The sequence below is a fragment of the Strix aluco genome, chromosome 17 (genome assembly GCF_031877795.1).
Source record: "Strix aluco isolate bStrAlu1 chromosome 17, bStrAlu1.hap1, whole genome shotgun sequence".
NCBI classification, from domain to species: domain Eukaryota; kingdom Metazoa; phylum Chordata; class Aves; order Strigiformes; family Strigidae; genus Strix; species Strix aluco.
In genome coordinates, this window is record NC_133947.1 from 17,130,883 (window position 1) to 17,149,858 (window position 18,976).

Consider the following 18,976-nt stretch of genomic DNA (forward strand, 5'->3'; position numbering starts at 1 on the left):
AGACAACAGGTAAGTGGGGAAGGGTGATAAATAGCAGCTGGTGCCGAGGGAGGTGGCAGGATTTCACGGGCAGTTCAGGGGGGTGATGGGAGGAAGGGCTGAGAGATAAGGAGAGGGGAGCACTGGGCACTCGGCGATGCTGTGTGGGGCTGGTGTGACCCCAGTGGCAGTACGGCCCAGTGCTCTTCCTTTTCTACTGGGAACGGTTTACCTGCCGATGTCTCAGCGCTGCCTCCTCTCCGCCATTAACAGCAGCGCGTAGAACCACAGGGTGGCACCAGAAACCAGAATATGGTTTAAGTTTGGGCAATACCTTGTTTTTCAATGTTTGGGGCAGGGCCCTACCAAGGGTAAGGTGAGAGGCGGTGGGGATGCCACGCTATCCTGGGAACCAAGTATTCCCACTTGGAGACGCTCCCGAAGAGGGGAAAAAGGGGAGCAGGAGGTCGAGGATAGCACATGGGGCTGGAAATGCCAGGTGTTGCCCAGAGCTTTGTGCGTTTGGGATGGCTACCCTCAGGGAAGGAGCGTGGCCTGGGGTCAGGCAGCGGGTACAGGGACAGAGGGATAACCCTGACCTCGGGGAGGGCTCCCCCAACATTCACACACCGCCAGAACCGCCAGCGGGGGAAGGAACGAGCAAATTTATTTGGCCTACCAAGAATTTAGTCTTACTTCTGGAGGAAAAAACCAAACCAAAACCCAAGCGGTGATTCAGGCGTTGGCGCAGCTCCAAGGATCGCTGCAGGCAGGTCCCTTAGCGTGCGCTTTGCCCGTCTCCGGCCTCGGGAAGCCCCGAGTCCCCGCTCCCTGGGGGAGCCGCCGCCCTGGCCTAGCAGCGCCGAGCCGGCCGAGGAGCCGCCTCCTGCTCCGCGCGTTCGAGGGACGCCTGTGAGGCGGCGGGGAAGAACCGGGCCCGCCCGGGTCGCGCAGCCGGGGGGACGCCGGCGCCGCCGAGGGGCCGGTGCGGCGGTGGGCGGGGGAAGCGGCGCCATCTCCCGCCCGGGCGGGCCCATCCCTGCGCGCGAGGACCTGCCCCCAAGATGGCGGCACTCCCCGCCGCCCCGTTTGTAGTCCCGACCCCGCGCGCCCCGCGCATGGGCGCTGGGGCGGCGCAGCGCGCAGGCGCAGAGCGCCCCACATGCCGCGGCGGCCGGAGCTGCGGAGGTACCTGCCGCCCAGGTGAGCTCCGCCGCCGCCCGCGGGCCCGCCCGCGGCCCGGGACACCCCACGGCCGGCCCCGCGCGTCCCCCGCGGCTACCGGGCGCCGCCGCAGCGGCCCCGAGGTGCTTAGCTGCGGCGCGGCAGCAGGTGCCGCACGGTGGCTCCGCGGGAGCCGGTGCGGCGGGCGGGAGGACGGGCGGGCCGGGGTCAGCGACAGCGGCGGCCGCGCCCGGGAGCACCGTCTGTGGCGCCGAGCCCCGCTCCCGGGCGCGGCCGCCGCTGCCCGGCCTCGAGGCGCCGCCGGTGAGTGGCTCCGCCGGGAGGGTTCCCGGAGCGGGGCCGGAGGGGTTCCCCGGGCGGGGCTCGCTGAGGCGGCCGCAGCCCGCAGGGGCCCGGGCGGTCTCTGCCGCCGGCGTCCGCCGCGGAGGGAAGACTCTGCCCCTCTCCTCTGCGTTACGAGACGCCGGAGGAAAGTCCCGCTCCCTCCCGGAGCTGAGTTGAGGAAATAATCCCTCGTCATACCGGGCTTCGTTGGGGAGAAAGAGAAACGCCTCGAAACTGCCCCAGGTTTTATTGCGGAGATGTTTTTTTTTTTTTTCATGTAAATAACGGACTGGAGTGCTCTTGGCTTGCTCATCTGTAGCTTTTCTTTCTGGTATGCAGATCTCAAAATTCTCCGTTGCGTTATTTACTTTGGACAACGAAAACAGGGTATTTTTCTTTAATTTGTTACATTCTTGTCAGTATGTGAATGGGAAGGGAATAGCCTGTAAAATTTTTTTTGTTGACTTGCATCATCACTTTAGGTCAATGTCCGTTTCTTTTTTTATATTTAATGTAAGCCACAGGGAGTAATTCAAAACATTGTAGCAAAGTCAGATGCTTCTACTGTCTTAAAAATCTTCATTATGATGTCTGGTGCAGAACATGCGGTGTGACAAACCAAGTGGTGGGTGTAGCCCTGGCTCCCCAGGAGGTGTTGGGAGCACCCTCAGCTGCTCGGGTAGCGCCTTGCGGGGCTGCATCGCCGATTGAGAGCCTGGGCTCTGACCTGCTTTGGATTCCTCTCAAGTCCAAGGAGTCGAACTGGTGCGTGATCAAGTTGTGATACAGCGCGGTCACAGTACGGGAACCACAGTCAAAGTTCGTAGCAGAACCGGAGCAACTCAGTCACGCGCGTGTTTGCTCTGGAGAATAGGAAAGGTCTGGTAGAGTGTCGGGGGGTTGCGTCTGGGAAGCCCAGAAGAGTTTTTGTGCTTGAATACTGAGGCGATGAGAAGATGGGGGCAGAGAACAATCTGCTTCTGCTTCCTGTGTCAGGCACAGTCCCGAGTCTCCCGTGTCAGATGGGTGGACTTGAGGGCGGACTTGAGGGCTCGTTACTTCAGCATCTGCCTTTCCTTTTCTCTAGAAACAAGAGAACAACAGTCTTCCAAATTCTGAAGCTTGTCAGACTGTGTTTAGCACCAGTGTATCAGTCTATGGTGAAGAGTAGAAAGGTAATATAAAGCCTAAGAGCTGAGTTTCATATCAGCGTGGAGCTTTTCTAGCACAATAATTCACTTGGACAAGGGGAGCAGAGCTTATCAAATGTGTCTCGCTGAGTTGGGGGTAGACTCCTGAAGAAGCAAGGCAATCACTGGGATTCATTTGGGTTATTGGCCATTGGACTGGGATTGTGGAGAGGGCTCAGGACTGGCAGTGGCTGTTCCAATTTCATTTGTTTCTTTGGGATTTTGAAGCTTGGCTTGGTGTGGCACACCAAGGCATTGAAACTCGTCCTAAGGGCAGAAACTTAGTGTGGGCTGTACTTGGTTTGTATTGAGATGTGTGCAAATGTAGAAGCTGGAAATGTTATAAAATGAAAATTAACTGCTGGAAGCAACATTGTTGGAGTCTGTCATTATATTCGTAGCTACTCATTTTGTATCTAAGGTTAAAAACTAATTGAAATTAACAAACCTGTTTAGTTTGCATCTTTCTTATCTCAGATCACCTTCAGAAATCCTCCAGTACTTCTGTTTGCAGCTTATATTTCCCATTGGTTATACACGACAGGATCTTTAGCATTTTTCATTGGAAAGCATAAGTGTAGTGGTACGTTTAGATTTCAGAGGCTTTATTTTGTACAACATATATTTTGGTTCCTTAAAGATATACTAGGAAATTTTCTTAAAGATTCTTCTAGGACAGTTTTCTTAAACATTCCTCTGCTGCATGCTCAAGGTAAATGTTATAGCAAAATAGTAATATATATAGCTATGGTATTTTCAGTAAGAAGCTCAAAAAATTATGGTCATACCATAGTCTAAGCACAAAACTAAAATGTAAATAGGAGAAAGCAAATGAGGTTTAAAATTGGGGGGGGGGGGGGGCTTGGTTTTCATGTGTAACAGAATAGGAATTTTAATTTTTAGTTATTTAATTGTCATTCTCACAAATAATAGCTCAGCTAGATTGCTGCCACTGTTGCTTCCTGGAAAAAGGTAAAGCCAAACACTCGGTGAGTTCTATTTCTGTAGGCAGTGCTGACACCGTAACCCTCCATTATGAGGGTTTATCTTGTGCTCATCATTTGTCAGCTGTGTCTTGGATATAAGTAAATACACCTCTGCTGCTTATGACTCTTAAGCCTAGTGTTGGACAGTTGTGCAGTGCTGGTTAAGACTATTTGCGTCCGTAATTATTACAGCCTGGTTTAATCCGTCATAGTTAAAGGACAGAGGAGTGTTTTGTTACTGTTTCTCTGTGTAATGTTGAAGAAAATGTTCCTGATGTGTGTCTTGATGCATCTCAAGGGTCTCATTTTCATATGAACGTGGTTTGGGAGGAGAAATAAAATTCTGTATTGCTTTTCCCTGGAAATTCTCAGTATTCTGGCCAGATCAGGTCAGTTATTAAGCAAAACAGTGGTGATATGGTCCTGACATGAGAGACTGGGTGACTGTGCCTTCTGCTGTGCAAATCAGAGTTGATGAGATTTTAATAATCTCACTTGGTCTTCAGTTCTGTCCTCGTAAATTCTGAATTGTAAATGGGACTTGCTGGATTTTTAATAGTATGTTCTTATTGAACATTTACCTTTTTCTATCTGGTCGTATCCCCCTCGCTTCTGTAACTGATGTAGCACCATTTAACGTAGTAATCAGACTGATGCTGTGGGAAGCACAGGAAGGAATAGCTTTGTTTTCATTTGGCTATTGTCCTTACCAGACTTGGATGCATTTCTGTATTTACAACGAGTTTTAGTTTGCCGGAGGGGGTGTTCCTTATTACATAGTATAAATACAGTAGAGGTTATAAATGCAGTGTTTCATATTAAGGTAACCTTTACTATTCAGTCATGTATAAACCAGACTCTCTTCATAATTACCAGATGGATTAAAAATGTGAAACTGGCCCTTTTTTTCCCCCCCACAAGAGATGGAATTGTGGCTTTTCTCTCTGTGTTCGAACAGAAGACATAGGCAATCTGCTGCTTCTTTTTCATCTGTATTTTGGTGATGAAGCTGTGTGTTATATCTTAAACTGATCTAATGACTGGTTGGTATGCAAAAGGGCTGGTCCTGTTCTTGCGCTGTCTTGTACCACCTCTAGCATTTACTGGATGTTTTCCTGAACGAGTTCAGTTCGCTAAATAAGCGGGGCACTAATCCAGCCCCTCTGTTCCCATCTCCCCAGAAGATCAGCTTTTGCCAGGTAAGCAAGCTGAGTGAGTTCAAAGAAGGGCTGAGGAGTACCAGACAGGTAATTGATTTTTGCGCTGTAAGAACAGTCATAGAATCACGTGGAACCGTCTAGTCCACTGTGACCAAAAAGAGAAGAGCGTAAGGTCAGGGCAAATTTTATAAACCTTTGTCTGATAGCCCTCTTGTCAGCTGTAGGATGTCAAGAGGTAGATGTTGTTTGCATTTATTTTGTTAATGGTTAATGTATCTTTCTTCTGTGAACTTGCTTCTGTCTCCAGTCCATTTAAACGTATAGCGCTGACATATCCCAGGGGAGAGCTTCCAGAGCACAAAATGATGTTGTAGGTGCTAACTACCTCTGCTTGTTTTCTTTTGAGCTTGACAGCTGCTAGCTTTTTTTCCATATCTCTTAGCTTTTGTATTGTTTGGAAACAGTGAACAATTGATCTCTATTTACCTTCTCCATGCAACTGATGATTTTATGGGCTTCTGTCATATGTCACTGCAGTAATCTCTGTTTCCAGGCAGAAGAACCCTAGCCTAATTGATTATTCCTCATCATTCATCTTTTCAAACCTTGTTTCCTTTTAAAAAATATTTCCCCCTTCCATTATGTCCTCTTGAAACGAAGGAACAGGCACTGCATTCAGGATTTAAGCTGCATTCTATAGCTTTATATGGTGGTTTAATTACTAATAATTTCCTAACATTAGGTTTATATTTTTATATGTTGAATGGCTGTGAGCTGATGCTTTTATCAGTCTGTCATGAGTCCAGCAAGACTTTCTGAATGTTAATGACCATTTTGGAGCACTATATGTGAAATTAGGATCATTTTTCTTCAGACTGCTACTTTATTTGCCTTGAATTTCATCAGTTATTTTAATTCCCGATTATTCAGTCTCCTAGCGTTTTTCTGCAGGTCTTCAGTCAGCCCTTCTCTTTACTACCAGACTGGCTTATATCCTCAGGAGACTTTCACTCCACTCCTTGCCCCTTTTGCCAATTGTTTATGAATAGAGTGTATGGCAGAGCACTGCAAAAGCTCCTGGGCAGTCTCCCTTCCTGTGAAAATTGACCATTTATGCCTACTCTCTGTTGTCTGCTTTCAGCTGTTTTCTGTCCAGGCGAGGGCTTTCCCATTTATCCTCTAGCTGCAGAGCTGCCGAAGTTCTGTAGCTATCTGACTGTTACCTTGTATTGCAGTGTTGCCTCTGCTAGAAACGCACACCCGTGAATGCCCCCGCTAGCGGAGATGCTCTGCCCGTCCGCACAGCCCTGCCTGATGCTCCAGCACTCCTGCTGCTGTGCAGTCAATCCAGTCTGGAAACAGATCTGACTGGAAAGAAACCCAACAAATTATAAATTAATGCTGATTTAGTGTTGCTGTACTGATAGTATACAAATGTGTGGATTTAATTAGAATCTATTCAGTTAGCTAAGTGCATATTTCTATTGCTGCTGCTGATTGAAATTGTGACCTTACAGGCTCAACTGTAGTCTAGACTGAAGGCAGTGTAAGTGTCTGTGCACAGACTTGCACTTTTTATTTCAAATTGGCATGAATTTGATGCTGTAGTTAGATTAGTATGACTTGGTGTATGAATTGCACCTAGATACTAATTCGATCAATTTGTGACTGCCTCTTGGGTGCTTTCACTGTGCTGATGCAGAAAAGCAACCTGACTGTGGGTTAGTATCTGGAATACCTTAAACAAAGACGTGAATAAGGAGGGGTTTTTAGTGCACTTATGTAAATTGATATGGATCTAGTATTACTTTTTATCCTATATATGGACTTCATTCTATTTTGTTACAAACAACTGCACCATAAATATTTCAAAAATATGAACTGGAAATTCACAAATTTTGCTACTGATGCCCTTGTGTTTTGTAAATGCTAGAATTATTTGGGATTTGTGTACGTTTACATTTCCTAAATATAAAGGATATAGGTCTTTAAATTTCTGCTCACTAAATTGGGTTTTCAGGTGTGTTCTTCAAAATTCATATCCAGATTCACCAGTTCTGTTGTCATACATAATAACAGTTTTCTGCTGAGGGGTTTTCTAGGTTGTCCTGGTGTGGAGAACTGAAGTTAGATGCGTCTGTTTTTAATGGTTTCTTTTGGCTGTGGTAGGTTTGAAATGGATGGCTTGGCCAATTAGGCATGGGGGTTTTTTTTCAGTTCGTATAGGTGTGTCTACCTTCGTATAGGCAGAAAGAAAAACTTGATTTACGTAAGTATAGGGTTATATGACTTGAATTGCTGTACTTCCTTCCAGAAGAGGAAGGCTTGTATGTGGTTTGTTTTCCAGATGGTAGAAGGTGGGGGCTTGGGGAGTGGTTTATGTTTGCTTTTCTATGCTGCCAGTTCAGGTGCTGCGTGGTTTGTCTCTGCCGTGGCTAGAGAATTAATACAACAGTGTTGGGAGTGTCGAGCAAGCACACGCTCAGCAGTTGATAAAGAGGTGTTTTTAACCATTGAATAGTACTCTGTCTTTGCTGTTTTGCTCATGTAGTTCATTTGGACATGGTTTTCATCAAAAAAATGGTCCTTGTTACAAATTCAGCTTCTTTTTTCCTTCAGCTTGGATGAAAAAGTTACTAAATATATTTCTTATGGTCCTCAGGAAATCCAGGCATTTTACAGTGCAATGGAGCTTTATCCATGAGCTGACAGAGAGAAAGGCACAGGACTTGGTGAGAATCTGCACATGGATTAGCTCAGCCACAGAAAAAAAATTATACCTTCCTGATATTTTTAAGATCAATAGTTAATTGGAAACATTCACGATTTTAAATAAAAGTCAGTAAGACAGCTTGTATGTATGTTTTTGGTTACTTCAAGCAGTAGATGGATGGAACACCCAGCAGGTATTCCATCCAATTCATGTTTGGCTAATAAATCAAACAATTTGCAGGTCAGCTGGCAGCGAGTGGCCTCTCGGTTCCAGCCCTGCAAAGGGGAACACAGTCGTGGTGCTGGGAGATGTCGGTGCATGGGCAGTCTGGGAATACCTTGGAGTTGGGATCTGAACTGTGGGGCCGCAGGTCTGCTGGCTTCTGGTTTGCAGCAAGGACATTGCTTCAAAAGGAGGTATATTATTCTTCAGCATTTTACACAGTGTAATATAAAGCCAGTGCTATAGCTGCTGTTACGGTGTTGGAAGAAGCAGAAGGAAGGAGGAGTTATTTAGAAGATTGTCTGTCAAGACGTCTCCTTGGTGAGACCTTGCGCTCACCTGTGTCAGTCTGCGAACGTCGGGTTGTAACGTCATCTCCCTGGCCCTGCTGCATTTGTCACTTTGTGGTGTTTGGTGCCATGCTCATTCATACTTCTCTGTCATATAATTGAATGATGATGACTGAGGAGTCAGCACAGTTGACAGTCATCTAGGACTGTCAGCTACAATTTTTCAGTTACTGGCTCATCATCATGAAGATTTCTATACAAATGTCTAAATTGCAAAAAGGGCTGGAATTTTCCAGCAGAGTGAATACAAAAGCACAGAGGAGGGTGTAGCTTTGTCTGTACTAATGAGTTAATGAAGAAGTTCAGATTGTCTCTGCCTCCAATAAAAAGTTAAAGTAATTTGGGGTTTTTGAGAACTTAATGTAATTTTTTTTCCCCCAGTGGCATATTAAAAAAAAAAAAAAAAAAAACAAAACAAAAACCCAAAAAACCCCAAACAAACAAAAAAAAAACAAAAAACAAAACAACAAAAAAAAAAAAAACAAAAAAAAAAACCCAAAAACAAAAAACCAAACCTCTGTCCCCAGGGAGGAGTGGAGCTGTAGTGACTCAGTTGTACTGACTTTGCAGGAACTTTGCAGTATGTGGGGTCTTGCCGTAAGAGAGTGAAGATTTAAAAATTCTTCTGACCCACACTGAGCAGAACCAGCTGGGCGGTACCCAGATGTGTGTTAGCTTTTGGACAGTTAATTTGTGTATTTGTAACTGGTTTTATGTGGTCTTGGAGCTCATGGCTGTTTGGCTCCTGGTCTCGGTCATGGGCTGACCGCATGAAGAAGCAGGAGCTGAGGCAACTTGACTCTGATTCCAAGGAATCACAGTTTTTCCAAACTTCCACTAAAATGCCACAAACAAGACAAAGTCTAAGTCCTGCTGCCCATCAAGCTTCAGGAAACACCCAGTGCATGTGTGATCTCTCTTGCTCACAAAAGCTCTCTCTGACCTCTTCAGCAGCATTCCAAATCTTAGAAAGTACAAAGCGTTGGCATTTCTTCTAATTTCTACACCCAAAAGGGTTATTTGTGTGCAATTGCTGAGTGTGATGCTTGCAGTTGGAGAATGCTCCTTAAAAAAGGAGCTACTGGGACTTAAAGTCAGGTTGATTTTGTTCTTTAGCTCAGGTTATTCATTGTATTTGAATATACGGTTGTCTGGATGTATTGCTTGTGATGAGAGGATATGTGACCATACTGCTTTGTGCGAGTAACTGCTGACTAAGTTTTCTGTGGACATGCTCTAATGGAAGGAGCCGTCTCGGACGTGGGATTCTTGCTCAGAGGTGTTACTTGCCTTAAGTAGCTACTTTTTATCCTGTATATGGACTTTATTCTGTTTTATTAGGAACAACTGCATCATAAATACTTCAAAAATACGTAACTGGAAATTCACAAATTTTGCTACTGATGCCCTTGTGTTTTGTAAATGCTAGAATTATGTATTGACGCAGCACTCCCTGTCACTCAGCCGCTTTCCAGATTTCCACCCCAAACCTGCAAGGAGGTCAGAGACCATTGCTGATGTGGTTTCCTGGAGAGTATCCTGGTTCTTTAGAACTTCTGGGGTGGTGTGCTGGAGAGCATAGGTGGTGGTGGTGGTGTGGGATAAGAAACATCATTCCACCCCCCACCCCCCCAAAAAAACCCCACCTTACTTCTGCAATAACTATACTTTGGGTGGTGAATGGAAGATTTGTTCTTCAATAAATATCGCCTGACTGGGTGTGGATGCACGCAGCCTTTCTGGCCCCTCTCATCCTGAGTCAGTCATACCAAGACAGCGATGGAGACTTCTTGCACCCTTCTTACCAAATGTTTTTTACTGTTTTGATTTCTTTCTCTTTTGTTTCATGCATGTTGAATATGAATTGATACATTTTGTGTGGTGTGTATGTACTGCCACGTTGTCTTCCTGAATTCTTTGCAAATGCATAGGAATGTTGACAATGATGCTCAAACTTCAACTAGCCTGACAGTTGCTGTTATAGAGGATTATTGGCTTTGTAAGAACTCCTGTACCTGGGTATTTCAGCAGTCCTTTGAAATCTGGAAAGCAACCGCTTCAGTGCCAGGGCTGACTGGTCATGTGTGTACTACAGAAGCTTCACTAGTGTAATGAGACCAGCAAGCCCTTCTGACAGTGATTCAGCTGTGAGAAATGGCTTTTATTGTTATGCCTGGTAGTAGTTGCCTAAATGAAGTGTTTTCAAGGGTAATTCTAGGCTGCTATAATATGTATGCCGCCACTCTCACCAGCATGAAAATGTCTTTAAAACAATTTGCAGAGCTCACCAGTTGGTTTCTCAGGAGGGGGGGGTCTTGTGCCTGTTCCACATGAATGCATTCCATTTTTGGCAGTGTTTTTAGGTGTTAGAAAATGGTATTTTCTCACTGATCACAGTTTTTCTTGGCAGTGCAGTGACCCCTAAAGGCTTAGAAGTCTGTCATCCTGCTTTTTTTTATTAACTGTGATATCCCAAACAGAGCAGAATTCCTGGAGGACGCTTAAACCTTGATAGTGAAGAATGGCTGGGTATCTGTAATGCTGCGAGGCGGAGCAGAAGATGCCTTTGGAAGGGACAGTAGCTGTGTGCTCGTGTTGCTTGTGGCTGAGCTGCAAACACATCCTCAGCTCTGCTGCCAGTGCCATTCTGCCGTGCTTCCAGCAGAAACGGTGTGCGCGGTGATGCTGCAGCACAGAGGCTGAGCTGCTCTTCTCCTCTATCCTGAGAAGCTGTTTTGGTCTGGAAAAAAAATCATCTTTTTTTTTCCCTCATTTAAAAAATGTTTTATTGAGGTCGCAAAACAAGCATAAGACAGCCTTCAAACGCCAGCTTTTAAAATTGTGTTGCACTGGATTTCTCAAACATCAAGGAGGCATTTACTGAGCAGTAGATTTTTTTTTTTTGTGGTGGTGGTAGAAGGATAGTGGTGGTTTTTCCTTTGGCCTTTCAAAAGATAACTGCTTTTTCTCCCCTTGACTTTAATTGTTTCATTCTTTAATAAAGATAGCAGTTTCTTAACAATGAATGCAATAAGACAGCCAGGGAAGCTTGTGCTCTCTTGCTCAAAAAAAAAAGAAAAAAGGAAAAATTAAGAAATAGAATATAGTTCTTTGTGTGTTATAATAACCTTTGAAGAAATACATAGTAGAATAGGAATATGAATTTAAGACTTTACATAAAGGCAGGAGAAATACTGTCAGTACTTCATAAAATAAGAACTGTTTAGGTAGAAATATTATTCAGCCTTTTAGGGAGGTCTCCAGAATATAAATCTCTGTACTTTTTGTGATTGGTAGGTAACAGTTGTTGGGGAAAAAGATTGAAATGGCTTGAAACATATGCACCAGAAAGCCTAATTTGTGACCTAAACATTAATTGCCTGAACTGAGAAGTGTTACAGTGCAGGTATCTTGCTTTTCTGTGGTTTGATTTCTTTGATGTATTAATGTTTTCTCAGATCTCTAGCCTTCAAACATCATTCTGGGCTTTGGACTGATTATGAACATGGCACTTATGCTGCTATTTTTATCATGTCTCCTCATTAAAATGAACTGCTTATGTAGAAGCCATCATCAGTCACCTTGCTGGCCTAAAAATGATTTAAGCAAATACAGTCTTAGTATTGCCAAAGCTTTCAATAAGGAAAGGCTCACAGAGTTTAAATCCTGATCTTGAATCATTTTCTTTAGTGAAGTCTGAAGTATTTTTATCCTATCATAAATCACCAGACTCAAATTTTCTTTTGCATTTTTAGAGAACCCCAGGTCTTCCCAGCAGCAGTGACTCCAAATTGCTTTTCACAGTCTGGAGCCTTAGCTTTCAAGACTGGCACTCACCTTTCCATAAATCAAGGGACTTGTTCATCACCCTTGACCTCTGCATCCCTGCAGCATGGTTCAAGCATCTGTGTGAATAAAGGTACAGGGAAAGCCAGCGTGTGGGGAGCGGAGGTGCGGCGTTCCCAGGGGCTGGGCGGGAGCTCTGGTGCCTCTGAGCCCCTGAGTGCAGTTGCAGCAGGAGGGGGATCTCTGCCTTATCTGGCCAGACAAGGACTGCAGTGATTTCTGTGCAGCTCTTAAAAAATTTCATCCCTTTTTTACTGGCACACCTGTATACTCATCATTTTTAAGGGATGAGCAGTCTCATCTCAAAAGTGACAGCTGCTGCCTCTTCCTCTGAGCAGTTTGACACAATTTGGTGATCGCCATCACCACTGGCCTGTTAAGGAGCTCGGTTGAGCAATGCTGTGCTCGTTCTCTTTTGTGCAGTGGCTAGATGAAGAGCAGCGAGTTTTATTACTGGTGATTGGGTAATAAAAGGTAGAAAACAGTTTTCAATCTGTCTGCAGGGCAGCAGTGGTGAGGGGAGAGTCTCTGTTTTACTCCAGATTGGATTCAGAATCATTGCAGGGGAGGTAGCATTGGAGCTCTTGCCTCTTTCCCTGATTCTCTCCTGATTACAGGTTCATTTGAAGGAAAACCAAGACATTTAAACTCTACCTGAGATGAATATTTAACAGGAGGAGCATGTCAGGTGCCAGTGTGTCTGACTGCAATGGAAAGAGTTGGTCCCTTCATTAAACTGAAAGTTATTCAGTGCTGACTCAAAAGATCCCAAGAGAAACAGCAGCACGCAATCCCAGCGTGAGTGGCTTGGTGAAGTAATTGCATAGAGAAATTCATTATCCTGTGCTAGACAGGAGGGTCAGACAGATGAATGAAACTGATCTCTTCTGACTTTACTGTGTTGAATAATACCAACATAGGAAGCATTGCCTGAAGGGTCCAAGAAAACCAAGAATACAGCCAAAAAATAGGTTAGGATGAACTACTGAAACTAAACTGGATCGACACGTTGTTTTGAAAAGAAATGAATGCCTGAGCCTGTGATGATTCCCACTGTGTCGTCCTGCTGATTGAAGCTCTTGAACAAGTAGAGGAGTATAGGACTTACCCACTGCTGTAGTGGATGGATATTTTTCTCTTTGCAGCTACTAATCTAGTGTACCTTATACACAAATGCAGAGAAAGTACATAAAAGGGCTAATTAAAAAAAAATAAATTAAATTGAGGTCAACTTGAGGTCAAGGGGGAAGAATATGAGCAGCTTAGATTTAAAATGATGTCATAAAAAACTGTTTTTAACAAAATTCCCAGTTCTGGGGGTGGTGGGGGAAACAGGGCATTATGTAAAATGTTGCGTGCACATTTATGAAGGTATGTGGCAGTATTATGGCACGTTTCTAAAGAGAATCTCTGATACATCTCCCTGAGGAAGTGTGAAAAATGTTCCTATAGAGCAGTAAAATCTTAGACATAATCTACACTGGAGCTCATTATCAGCATAATTATTCTGGCAAATTCTTCGAGTATAAAAGAACTAGAAAAGAGAGAGAAAGGTGACAAGAGAGAGAAAAGGCTGGAATGGGAAGAAAGATGAGACAGTAAACAGTTTAGGACTTTGTACCTTGGAAAGGAACCACTTGGAGGACAAAAGAAAGTATTAAAGCTTTATGAAAGCATGACTGGCACAGAAGGTGAGTAAAGAATAACTGGCATTTCTGAGAGTGTGAGGACTGTTGGGACATCCAGTAAAAATTTAGTGTAAAGTGGACAGAAGGAAGATTTATTTTATACAGTGTTTTCACAGTGTTAGCCATTGCCAGCGAAAGATGTAGAGGCCAAAACTACGGAGAGGTCAAAGTTAGAAAAGTAACTGGAAGAGGGGTGACAATGTTTGTTTGATTAAAAAATAACTCTTCTATTTACTGTGATAAATTTAACTTTGAGGAAACATGGAAAAATCCTATGGCACTGAGTGATAAAATAGCATTTAAAATTCAGTGTAGTGAAGTAACACACCTGGAGAACAGCCCACACTGTATGTGTACAGCGATGAGCTCTGAATTGGCTTTACAGTCATGTTTGGAAAAGCAAATTGAAAGTTAGATGCTCGTGAAAAAATAAGTGATCAAACTAGGAAACATACTGCGGTGTAAACCCATAGTGCACCTGTGTTGTGAATGCTGCATGCGTGCTGGTCTCCTTGCTTTTAAAGACCCAGTGAAACTGGGAGAGATCCTGAAAAGGTCAACAAAAATGATCCAAGGTGTGAAATGAGTTCCTTGTAAAGACTGATAAATAGATAAAAACTTTTTGGTCTCAAAAAGCTATCTTTGAAGAGGATATGGTGGAAGCATATGAAGTCTTAGCAGCATGGAGCATATATGAACCCATTATTCTCCGATAAAAGGACTAACACCACCAAATGAAAGTAGTGGGTGGCAGGCTCAAAACAAAGTGAGTTATTTTATAAAGTGGGAGCAGGACCTCCTTTCTCTTCAGAGGTTTTAATCTGTTGGAACAATTCCCTGGATTTAGGCTGATTTATTCTGCAGTTAACACTTCATCAGAACGTTGTTCACAGGGCTTTGAAAGCTTAGCTCTAGAGCTCTGTTCATAAGAGAAATCCTTTCAAATGTTGGAGTAGGGATAGGTGAAACAACCCCTCTGGTCATGCAACTTCTCAGCAAGGTGTGTGGTGGAAGCACCTGGTAAATTCAAATACAGTTGGTACAGATCCCAGTGTGCAGCCTAGCCTTGTGGCTGGTGTTCTGGAGTATTAAAATTTCTGTGACAGCAAGAGCTAATGTGTCATCTTTGACAGCGCGTTGGGATGGTGGCATATTCTTAGAGTTGTGCTAGGTAGTTCCAGCTTCAGCTGCTACAGAAATAATACAACATGAAATACCAGCCAGTGGCAGTAGTGTTATTTTGGGATTACTCCATAGGATGTAGAAGAGGACAGACTGAAGGAGAAGGTTTTGGCTTCATGGACACTGGACGTGGTTCCAATGCACAAGTGCTATTTATTTGTGATTTATTACCCGTGGTTTGTTGTGTTCACATATTCATTGACAAAATCAATTTCTTGCCGTTTTAGGCCGATTAAGAGCGCCTTGCTGAACATTTCTTTACTTAATTGTAAAGACAGATATTGCTTACTTAAACTCGTAGGCTGCTCAGGTGAATTGTGCTTTGAGTTGTGTTTCAGTTTAACCTGCCTCTGACCTGGAGAAGAGCTTCTGGTCACAAAAGCTTGTCATTATTTCTGGGTAGTTAAGTAAAGATATTACCTCAATCTGCAAATCTTTGAGACATTTGGAGGTTGAAAGAGTAGGGAGAGGAGCGGTGGGGTCTGTTGGTGTTGCCTAGATAACCCCTCCATTGCAGGCACTGTGCTGAGCTGCGATGTGGGCACGTGGCCTCGGGGACCTCGCTCCCCGGGAGAGGCTGATGTCTGCGCGGGGACACCCCGCTTCTGAGCAGGGCACGGCTGTGCCAAGACTGAACCAAGCTCTTGAGATGGTGAGGGAATATTCTGTGGTAAGGTGGGTTATTCTCATTTTACTTTTAAAGTATTATGTAAGATCCAGAGTAATTGGATTACTGGGGTTTAACAGATGACTGATTGCGTTATGCTCTGTGAGTGCTCTTAGACCTCTCCACCAGTCAGCTAAAACTCATTAGCTTAAATTGCTGTGGTGGAGGCTCAAAAGAGAATCTAAGCTTTGGTTCCATGATGGTGGCTTAAACTAATGTGATATTCTTTACAATTGGGTTTGACACCTGTTAGTACCATAGTTCACCTGACTAATACTGTCTTAACTACATCTTATGGTACGACTACCCTTCTTCAGAACATTTGAAATCTCTTCTGAAGATTTCTTCAGAATTCACGACTGTAACATTGCAATATTGGACATGAGGTAGGTAAATATATCCTTTTCCAAAAGGATAAGACAATGAAGCTTGGAGAGGGAGAGGAAAAAAGTGATACTGGGGTGAATAAAATCAATCCAGAACTAACTAGGACTCTCATTTTATTTCTGAGATGGCTGCATCAGCAGTGTCTTTAAACTAAATCTGCTTAAAGGTTAATACAGGAGAAATGTGCATGTAATGTTACAGGAAGGAAATACTAAAGCCAGGTAAAATATTTGATAATATCTCTCCAGTGAGTGTTGGCAAGCCAGCCTGTCTTTAGAGAAGGTATTATCAACAGGCTTGTAGGGTCGGGGTGGTGTTCTAACGCTGCTGTTTGTAAGGGCATTGCATTGGGAAGGTCCTTCTCTGGACAGCACATGCTGACGTCTGGAAAGTTGTGGCTGCTCAGAGCTGTTGAAATGGGCTGTCTTTGATTTAGCCTCCAGATGGGGTTACTTCATATTGAATAGTTTTGTTTTGTCATGTTGGGATGAGAGAGTATTCTGTGTATAATAGGTAAAGATGTTAATAATTTTTGTGACTACCAAGGAAGGAGAGAGGCACCTAACTAGGTTTCATGGGTAAGGCTGCCTTACCAGTTTTTCTGCAGCACAGAGTCTGAGAATAAACAACCTCTGTGTTCGGAAAGAACGGCAGCGTTCAGTGCGCTGGGGAAGAAGCTTCTACAGGACCTGAGAGAGACTGACACTTGTCTAAAGTGGATGTACAAGCAAAGTTTTTTGCTCATTCTTTTTGCTCTTTCTTTTGCTGTTTCCTAGGCTCTTGAACAGTATCAGACTGGATCTCACAATACACAGAGCCTGTGCAGTTCTTCACGTGTTCTTATTCTGGAAAGTATTGAATATTTTTCAGGGATGGGGATCAATTTAGTATTAAACCTGTTATTTTGACATATTAACATCTGCCCTGAAAAATCTACCAGGAGATGAATTTCTGCTCCATCTATGCCACTAATGTGATGTATCTGACTTGATTCCTTATTCATTATTCAACAGTTTTAGAAAGGGAATTTTTAAATAGTGCTGATGTGTGGCTGTAACAGTCACTACTTCTGGATTTTCATTTTTCTTTTTATTCTGGTCTGATATGGTCAGGTTTAAAATCTCATTGTTTATACATCTATCTTCCACTTGCAGCAAGGGAAATCCTACCGGATAAAAGCAAACAATTTTTGCAGTGGGGGTGGTGTGTAATGCTGGAATCTATGTACTCAGAGATTTTCAAATCTGTAGGGCCCTGAGCAGCTGGATCCAGCTTTGCAATTACTCCTGCTTGGAGTAGGAGGTTGTGCTAGATGACCTCCAGAGATCCCTTCCAGCCTACTTTGTTCTGTGATTGCATTCAGATCCTGCAAATGGAAACCTTGCAGTGTCTCCTCGTGCCATCTTCACCTGCAAAAGAGGCTGTGAACAGACTTCTGAAAAACTTCCTCTTAGTACTTCTTACTCAAGGAATTAGTTTTAGACTTTGATGTGGTCAGCTTTATCCTTCACTGTTGCCTTGGTGTGGTATGTCCTCCTTGTCTCATGCTGGTTTCTAGGGAATGAAATCAAGAGTTAATCTGTTGTAACCAAGTCTTTCTGAATGTGAAGGGGTGAAATGTGAAACCCATGTGATGGTTGAGCTTCATTCAGAACTAGAGTATTGAAACTAAATTGCTTGTGTTGAGATCTTTAGCTACTTTTGAAAGAAGTAAAATCTTTGTGCTTTAACATCTTCAGGGCTTTGTTTACAATAACTGCGTGTCCTAGTTGAAGTGTCTGTGATTTCATGGATTTCCACTGTAAGGTACATGATGTGAAGTTCTCTTAAGCTTGTGAATGTTTTTGCTGTATCCCAAGTATACGAAACTGAATTTCACTTATAGGAATCACTTAACTTACACTGTTGTTTCTTAATGGAAACTAAACTCTGAGTTGGTCTACACCATGTACTTTGGTTTTGGAGAAGTTTGGGTGAGGAATAAAAGAAAAGATTACTTTTACGAGAGATAATGCATCAAGAACTATGCAGATCCAACCTACCTTTGTAAAAACTGTTCTCTTCTTGGTATAAGTTGTTTACCCAGTCCAGTTCACTCACTGGATAGCTTCAGCTTCTAACTTCGACCACACAGATTTTAATGTGAATCAGTGTGGGGCTGAATGAGGAAAGGGAGGGGAAAAAGGATGGAGAAAAAGAGAAGCAAAAGTTCTTTCTTGTCTGAAATGGCAACGTGATTTGGAGGGACAAGATCTCACCAGGGCAGGAAGCACCTTCAAGAGGATGTGTCTTGTCAGACTTTGGCTGATTGCAGGCACCAATGGCCAGGGCTGAAGGAAGATCTAAACTCGTGAGCATCCAACAGCAAGAGCGGCCACTGGAATCTGTGGAGAGCAAACTGGGTTTGGGTGGCACCTGGTAATTAGGTGAGAGATTCCTCCTTAGGTCTTTTCTGACAAACTTAAAATTTGAGAAGGCATATTTGGTACGGAGTGCCATTCTCCTTTGGCCTCCAGCTGCTTTCAGAAAGGCATTCCTAAATTGACAGAAAACATCGCTTTCCTTCCGAAGATATTTTAGGTATCTACTTTATATGTAGTTTTAGAATTAACTTCAAACAGAAGTCATTCTTATGAATAGTGATTTGAAATAAGTTACTTATGACCAGGAATCAGACCCTAGAGATTTCCCTGAGGCTGTGCTGAGATTGTTAAACGCTGCTTCATGAGCCTGTCAAGGGCGACAAATTACTTGAGCAGCCATGAGTGGCAATGATCAAGAGAGCTCGGGCCTATCATCAGAAAGAGCTCCTTTTTTTTTTTATTTTGGGTAAAGTGCCACTTGGTCATGAGAGCTTATGGAAGAGCAGCCGTTGGCTCCCCTGTGCCCCCTCCGACACTCCTCGGGGACCCAGGCTGCTCAGAGCTGTGCAGCTGTATCTGAGAGAGACTCTGAGCCCGTTCTGCTACTGAAACCTCAGGAGCCACTGATGTCCTTCCTGAAATAGTTAAGGCATTTTGGGGGAAAATAATTTTTCTTTCTTTGTTCTTTCTTGTCTGATTGTCTGACCAACACTGAGGAAACCCACACAAATGCA

General features: G+C 43.8%; 1 protein-coding gene across 4 annotated transcripts in view; it reads left to right on the forward strand.

Moving 5' to 3' along the window:
• The first annotated feature begins 1,049 nt into the window (after window positions 1–1,049).
• Window positions 1,050–18,976, forward strand: part of NDRG3 (NDRG family member 3) — a 65,210-nt gene continuing 47,283 nt past the window's right edge. For all 4 annotated transcript variants that reach the window (XM_074842887.1, XM_074842889.1, XM_074842888.1 and 1 more), the window contains exon 1: window positions 1,050–1,182. The gene's annotated coding sequence lies outside the window, so the exon portion shown is untranslated. The remainder of the gene's footprint in view (window positions 1,183–18,976) is intronic.